General features: G+C 38.9%; 1 pseudogene; it reads right to left on the reverse strand.

The window, feature by feature from the left end:
* Positions 1-842: 842 nt before the first annotated feature.
* LOC149237918 (putative LRR receptor-like serine/threonine-protein kinase IRK) lies at positions 843-7,825 on the reverse strand (annotated as a pseudogene).
* Between the last annotated feature and the right edge of the window lie 777 nt (positions 7,826-8,602).

Below are 8,602 nucleotides of genomic sequence, written 5' to 3' on the forward strand. Positions count from 1 at the left end.
ATTCTTGGTCCTTGACCCTAATTTCATGGATCTTTCCCTTGAGTTTTGGAACCTATCCCTCCTTTTATGGATCCTTAACTCCCTCTCCTTCCCTATAAATGAGATCCCTACTATCCACAACGGGTTGGCTATTGCTTGATTGCCTTCTTAGTGTTGAACTATGCCTGAATGCTGCCCATTTCGCTAAGGAGACAGGAGTGCTTCAAGTTTAAGGCTAGGACTTGGAAAATCACCTAAAGGAGGCTTCCAACATCAAGGCTTAAGTGGTTGTAATGCTCCCTTTACCATTCTATTTATAATACATTATGTGTTTTCTTTCCATAAATGTGTCTATCATTGCTCATTTAGTATAATACTTTATCCGTTATATGGTTTATATTGGGATAGTTTTTGCTATGTATGCATTTCTTGTCTCCACATGATTTTCCTTGTAGGTATTCATCTACATCAGCAAAGAGGATATTGAGCTTGGAAGCGGAAGAATAAAGGATGACACCAACGTCTTTTAACATCAGAGTGAGGTAGGTCATCTATCCTCTTTTGTGATTTCTGGTATAAACTAGGAAAGCTTGCACATATTTATCCAGTTTGTTGTTAGATCCTCCCATAGGAATAGAGGGATCATTTTTGTCTGGAGAAAGGATTTCCAGCACAACACCATGGATCATGAGCAAGATAACTCAAAGAAACAGTAGTCACCTACTACCAAATCTGCACCTTCAAACTTAGCATAGCCTTATGTTGAGCCATCTCAACCCTTAGTAGAGGAATCTCATTCTTCCATCAATATTAGGCACATAAGTAAGTTGCATTCCCATTCTTCTTAAATAAGTTACATTCCTCTACTGACTTGCAAAATAATTTGAATCCACACAAGTTAGTGCCTTTCCTTCATCTAGTAATGACCACACATTGTCACATATGATCACAACATCATCCTCCATATATTCAACTGGCCTTCTGTCTGTAACAAGTTCTAACAACAACACCCCAAATCCATACACATCATATCTTTCATTTATCTTAAGGCTCTGACAAGAAAATTCGGGTGCCATATATCCTAATGCACTCTGTATTTTTCTACTAAGAATGTATCTATCAAGCATGGGAAACAACTTTGCAAGGCCATAATTTGCAACTTTAGGGTTGCAATTCTCATCGAGCAAAATATTGATGGATTTTATGATATAGTGTATGACTGGTAGTCTACAAGCATGGTGAAGATGTGCAAGCCCCATTGCACTCCTCATAGCTATATTAAACCAATTTGACCAACTTAACGGGGGATATATTTGGGATATTTCATGGAGTTGACTATACAAACTTCCACTTTGAATCTAGTCATATATAAGAAGCTATAATTGAGGTGTATGTTGGAAATAATACTGAGAGGGGGGGGGGGGGGGGTGAATCAATATTATCAACTCAGATACTTTTCAATTTCATACTCAGATTCATATGCGCGGCTTCAGTTCAGTATATCAGCGTATATACGCGACTGTGTTAAATGAAACTAGCGTACATGTAGTAATCTTATGAATCAATTAGCTTATCTTCAGTAAATTCATCAAAACATTATTAACCATAATAACAATAATCAGGTGCAATAAAACAGAACAGATCATCACACATAAGAAGCACACATGAACACAAGATATAAGGTGGAAACCCAATGTGGGTGAAAACCACTTGCTGCAATTCGTCTCTTTCTTCCTTTAATAAGAAACTTCTTTTACAATGTACTGGTGCAGTCCTTTACCAGCACGCAGGCTTCAACTTTCAGAGGGCTACAACCCTCTTAGCTCTTGTACTAGCTAATATACTAGTATGTAGGTTCTGACCTACAGAAGGCTACAACCTTCTTTTCTTCATGGACCACGTTTCATTAATTTTCAGACTGGATCCATGAGTACAAAACAATCACTGCTGCAATACAATCATCAACTTATACTTGCATCATAAATCTCTAAATCACGCAATACTGTATCACTGAAACCCTGTCATCAAAACACAGAACACAAACGAGAGCCCAGAACTCTGCAACAACTACTAGAATCAACAGCAACCTAAAACACCAAATCTCATAATGCATACGCTACTTGACTATATCAAAACTGCGTGTGTACGCGCTTTCACCAGAGACAACCTGCGTACAGATCTAAAGATAATTACTTATACCTTCGCTGTCAGATCCAACCTTAGCCAAGTGTCACAAACAGATAACCATCAATACTAGATCTTCCCACTTCGTTAGACATCCATTCCTTGCCACTCATATTTGCCTAATGATCTTCTCCTCCTTTTATAGTCTTAGGCCTTGCTCAATACCACGGTCCAAAACCATAATAAATCAATACCAAGAGCCCAATACTTGGCTTCAACACACTTGTTGAGATACCATGGTCCAAAACCATAGGTTCAAATACCGAGGACTAACTACCACGGACCAAGACATAAGTTTTCCCACCTGTACGCGCTTTTCCTTGTGTGAAAGTCCGTGTATACGCATACGCGTCTTCGGCACGTCCAGCCCGCGTGTATATGCTGATTTGTCAAAATGAACCTGCGTATATCTCTTTCTTGACCTGCTGTACTAAGATCTGTCCTCTGATTAAGTTGCCATCACCTGTATCAACCTCTGAGTGAGTTTCCATCAAGGACAACTCTTGTATCATAATGCCAACAATCTCCCCCTTTGGAGTTGATGGCAACCACCACACCAAGTCACTCTCCCCCTTTGACATCAAGGGCAAAGGGCGGACCAAGATATTCTCTTCCTTGGTATACCTTTTGCTGTCCATACTCCCCCTGAGTACATGCTGAAGTTTCTGATTGAGCTCCCCTTTGTATATGCCAAGTTGTATCAATCCATCCATGCTCCCCCTGAGCAGATGCAAGTTCTAAGACTAGCAATTCATTCAAGACCATGACTGATCTTCACCATAAGAATCAACATCCAAACCTGCAATACCATTACTTTGATCAAACATCAAATTGTATCATTTAGCTTTATCAACAACTTCTAACCATAATGCCAACAATGCATTATTTGAAGTATATGCTCCCCCTGAGCCTGAGCCAACCATGACCGAACCATTTCCTGAGTCTGTTTTGCTGCCCTTTCTTCTGATCTCCATATACGCGACTCTGCAGCCTATAACTCGCGTATATACGCGTCTTATCTTCATTATATCAGCGTATGCAAGATGGAATACTGAATTTCTTCAATTTCAGATTCCCCTGTGTCTGTTATGTCAGCTAACTGAGTTATGTCACACCTTTCTGTCTCTAATTCTGTCTTCTTCAATTCCTGGAACTGTGATGATGTATGGTCCTTTTGTTTTGAATTTTGAAATTTGCTCCTGCATTCCCTTGCTTTATGTCCAAGTTTGTGGCATGTATAACATCTTACATATTTCATGTTCCTTCTATTACAATCAATTTCTTTGTGTCCATATGCATTGCAGGCAAAGCAATATCCTTTGAAATACCTGGGATGCGATGATCTTTTGTGATGGTCTTGAACCATTCTACTTTTACATCTGGCTGCAACATGTCCAAGATTATGACATACATAACATTCAACATTATTCAGTGGAGGAAATAGTCGTCTATCACTTCCATAGTTAGGAGTAAAGGATTTTCCTTGACGAATTTCTTTCCTTGGTTGTTCCTTGTTGAGCATTTCAGATTTCTCATTAGAGTTTCTTGCCTCACCTTGTGAGCTAGATTCACCTTCAACGGATTCATAAAAACCAAGACCAGTTTTGATAATAGGGGATCTTTGACTACCAAGAATGTCATCCAAAATCTTAGTACTATCTTGAAATCGCAACAATTTATCCTTTTCTTCTAATTTACCTTTTAAGATATTTACCTCAACCTGATGTTGTTCTTCCTTTTCCAGATACTGATTCCTTAGGTCTTCTTCAGCTTTTCTTCCTTCTTCCACTTGTTGCTTTAATTTGATCACTTCATGTTCTTGATCTTCAAGAGCTTCTCTGTTCTGCTTTCTTGATTTTCCAAGATCTTCTTTTAGAGAGAGGATCTCTGGTTCAGGTCTATGAATTGCTATGCTCTGATCATTTACTATATCCTGCAATTTCTCCCTTGCCCTGGTTACTGTCTCCAATTGCTCATTTAATTTGGTAACTTCCTCAGTTTCTGCATTCTTCTTTTCATATGCCATGAGACTTCTAATGTCTTCACTACCATTGAATGAGTCATTACTTTTAACATGGGTATAATAGCTTCTATTACCTTCTTCAGACATCTTTTCTTTGTTATGAGGGCATCTAGCAGCATAGTGACCAACTCTACCACATGAAAAACATTTGAAAGGTAGCTTACCTTTGAACCGTCCAGTTCCCCGTTCAAGATTATTGACAAAATTTACCTCATCTTCTTCCTCTGACATGTATCCTGACGCTTTGAATGCGGCTTCTGATGGTCCCTCTTTTCGCATTTCAAAAGCAGTTAAGATTCCGTGAAGCTGTGACATGGTGATTTTCTGCAGATTCTCCTTTTCTTCTATGGTAGACACTTTGGAATCAAATTTAGCAGACAGAGGTCTCAAAACCTTTTCAACTAAGACAACTTCCTTAAATTCTTCACCCAGATCCCTCATACAATTTACAATTTCATCCATATGCAGGAAATAATTTGCTATGCTTTCATTACTATGCATCTTAAGATTTTCATACCGGATTCTGAGAGTTTGAAGCTTTGCTCTTTTTACCTGATCATCTCCATCGTAGCTCAGAATGATTTTGTCCCATATTTCCTTAGCTGATTTGAAATGCATAACCTTCATAAATTCTGATTGTGTCAAACTTCCCAATAAGACAGTAACAGCTTTGGCATTGAGCTCATATTTCTTTCTCTCTGCTGCATCTGTAGGAGTTGCTGATGGGAATTTGTATCCTCCTTCTACGATTCCCCAAACTTCTACTCCAAGTGATTGTAGATATGCAGTGGTTCTTATCTTCCAGTGGGTAAAATTGTTCCCGTCAAAGATTGGTGGCCTGATGTGTGCCTCCCTTTCTGGATTAGTCATTCTGATGGATCTTTTCCTTCAAGCAATCAAGCTACCTCTGAAGGACCTGCTTTGATACCAATTGTTGGAAATAATACTAAGAGGGGGGGGGGGGGGGGGGGGGGGGGGGGGGGGGGGGGGGGGGGGGGAATCATTATTATCAACTCAGATACTTTTCAATTTCATACTCAGATTCATATACACGGCTTCAGTTTAGTATATCAGCGTATATACGCGACTGTGTTAAATGCAACTAGCGTACATGTAGTAATCTTATGAATCGGTTAGCTTATCTTCAGTAAATTCATCATAACATTATTAACCATAATAACAGTAATCAGGTGCAGTAAAACAGAACATATCATCACACATAAGAAGCACACATGAACACAAGATATAAGGTGGAAACCCAATGTGGGTGAAAACCACCTGCTGCAATTCATCTCTTTCTTCCTTTAATAAGAAACTTCTTTTAAAATGTACTGGTGCAGTCCTTTACCAGCACACAGGCTTCAACCTACAGAGGGCTACAACCCTCTTAGCTCTTGTACTAGCTAATATACTAGTACGTAGGTGCTGACCTACAGAAGGCTACAACCTTCTTTTCTTCAGGGACCACGTTTCATTAATTTTCAGACTGGATCCATGAGTACAAAACAATCACTGCTGCAATACAATCATCAACTTATACTTGCATCATAAATCTCTAAATCACGCAATACTGTATCACTGAAACCCTGTCATCAAAACACAGAACACAAACGAGAGCCCAGAACTCTGCAACAACTACTAGAATCAACAACAACCTGAAACACCAAATCTCATAATGCATACGCTACTTGACTATATCAGAACCGCGTGTGTACGCACTTTCACCAGAGACAACCCGCGTACAGATCTAAAGATAATTACTTATACCTTCGCTGTCAGATCCAACCTTAGCCAAGCATCACAAACAGATAACCATCAATACTAGATCTTCCCACTTCGTCAGACATCCATTCCTTGCCACTCATATTTGCCTAATGATCTTCTCCTCCTTTTATAGTCTTAGGCCTTGCTCAATACCACGGTCCAAAACCATAATAAATCAATACCAAGAGCCCAATACTTGGGTTCAACACACTTGTCGAGATACCATGGTCCAAAACCATAGGTTCAAATACCGAGGACTAACTACCACGGACCAAGACATAAGTTTTCCCACTTGTACGCGCTTTTCCTTGCGTGAAAGTGCGTGTATACGCATACGCGTCTTTGGCACGTCCAACCCGCATGTATACGCTGATTTGTCACAATGAACCTGCGTATATCTCTTTCTTGACCTGTTGTACTAAGATCTGTCCTCTGATTATGTTACCATCACCTGTATCAACCTCTGAGTGAGTTGCCATCAAGGACAACACTTGTATCATAATGGCAACATTGTACAATGGTAGCCTTACAAATTCATTATATTTGGATGCTTGACTTTGTGCAAAAGTTTTATCTCCTTCTCAAAGTATTCTTGTGATTTAACCAAATTTGAAACCATCATATTCTTTATAGCAACTACTCACCCATCCCCTAGGATTGATTTGAACACAATTTAAATACCTCCCCTTCCAAGCTCACAATATTTGTTAATCAATGCGTGAGCACTAGTCATCCAATCCGTAGATGCATGATCAAAGTTGGGTGTAAACATAACCAGTTTTCCTAGAGCCATATCAGTGGATGGGGACTGAGAAAATCTATCAAGCATAAGATTCATCGATTTTGAATTGGAATGTTCTTTTATATTCAGTATAGTCACAACAACAACACCAAATGCAGTCGTACTTGCTGCAGATATTGCAATTATTGTAGAAACACTTTTGCAGATATTAAAATTCTACAGATATTCTTGCAATCTTAGCTTCTGCAGATATCACAATTCCGTTGTGTGTATATCTAATCACATGAATTCCTCCTCCGGTTGGACTCCCTCTTGTATTTTGATTTATAACTATTGGGTTAGGCATAACCATGGGACAAGTAACATTCACTCCCGATCCACATAGGCCTGCATTTTCTTTGAAATAAGTCTTGTTTAATGTGTTTAATATACGTCTTGTTGGTATCCTCCCTTTAAGTTTGTTGTGTGAAATGGTTACCCATAATAGATGACCCAAGTTCCCTAATTGCTAGGGTAATTCTCTAGTAAGATTGTTCATTGCCAAATTAAGCTTTATCTGTCGACTCAACTTGGATAATTACTTGGGTACATTTCCAGTCAAACTATTGTTTTCCAAGCTCAACAAAGCCAAACATGAACATTCACCAATTTCTGCAGGAATTCATCGAGATGAGAAATTTCCATCAGTTGCAACACTAAAAGAGCATTGGCATTACCAAGTCCCACATGTATGGCTCCAAACATATGATTGTAACTTAGATCCAAAGACACCAATGAATTCAGATTACCAATCTCCGACATAATATTTGAGGTGATAAGGTTATATGAGAAGTTCAATAGCTTTAAATTGGAGCACTGAGTGATTTATGGAGATATTTCCCCACTCAACCTACTATGTGAAAAATCTAGTTCTTCCATAAATTGGTATAATTTTGTGAACCAGCTTGGAGAATGCTTCCACTAAGAAAATTTCATGATGGATATATGTTTTGTAAACCCAACAAAAAAAACTCACCAGGAATGCTTCCAGTAAAGCCATTCCTACTGAAATAAACCGAGTAAAGCCTACTACAACTTAGTAAAGATTCTAGAATGGGTCTAGAGAGATTACTATATGATACATTTATGAGCATAACATTTAGTAGGAAGGATGTTGGATTAATGGGTCCTGACCTAGGTTCAGACTTAGTTGTGCCAAACAAATCCCTACACTACTGTCCCTTTTGGCATCAATCCACGGAGCACGGACTGAAGTCCTACCCGAAGCAGTATGGGGGGATGCTGGGACCAAGTTTCCGCACCCAAAGATCAACGTGATGTCATTTTGTGCCCTAAATCTACCCTCACGCAAATCGATAAGCCCTTATGGCTTATCAATGTAACTCCCTTTAATCAGCCTCTAGACCTCCGCGAAGGTATACGACTGGCTTATGCGGACATTGAACAGGTGACTTAACTAGTTATGTACCTTGTAGATTACTCTTAATCCCATATTTACTCAGATCTGCTTAAGTGTTCGATAACTTTAACATACAACTATATAATCTTCGCGTAATCACTTAACATCATTTGTGTTCGTATAACAATATAAATCAAGTAAATTCGCGCATCAATACATCATTATTTCATAGAACCATTATTCATCACAACATAAGTGCATTTATACATAATAGAAGTAAAGAGATAATCACACGTATTTCTACCACAATATTCTTTATTAATATTCAATTAAGCTTACAGACTCAAGACTTCCCTGTGGACTCAGTTGCGGACACTACTCTAGGCCTCTACTCTCACAGCTATAGAGCCTTTCTTCTTACTCTTCTACACTAACTTAGACTCCTTTCATCATACCCATAAACAACTCTACTCTTCTATCATGCCTTAGACTCTCTAAGACACACCTATCT

The sequence above is a fragment of the Pinus tabuliformis genome, chromosome 8, assembly GCF_031772625.1.
Source record: "Pinus tabuliformis cultivar Carrire ecotype Pingquan chromosome 8, CPIR1, whole genome shotgun sequence".
Lineage (NCBI taxonomy): Eukaryota > Viridiplantae > Streptophyta > Pinopsida > Pinales > Pinaceae > Pinus > Pinus tabuliformis.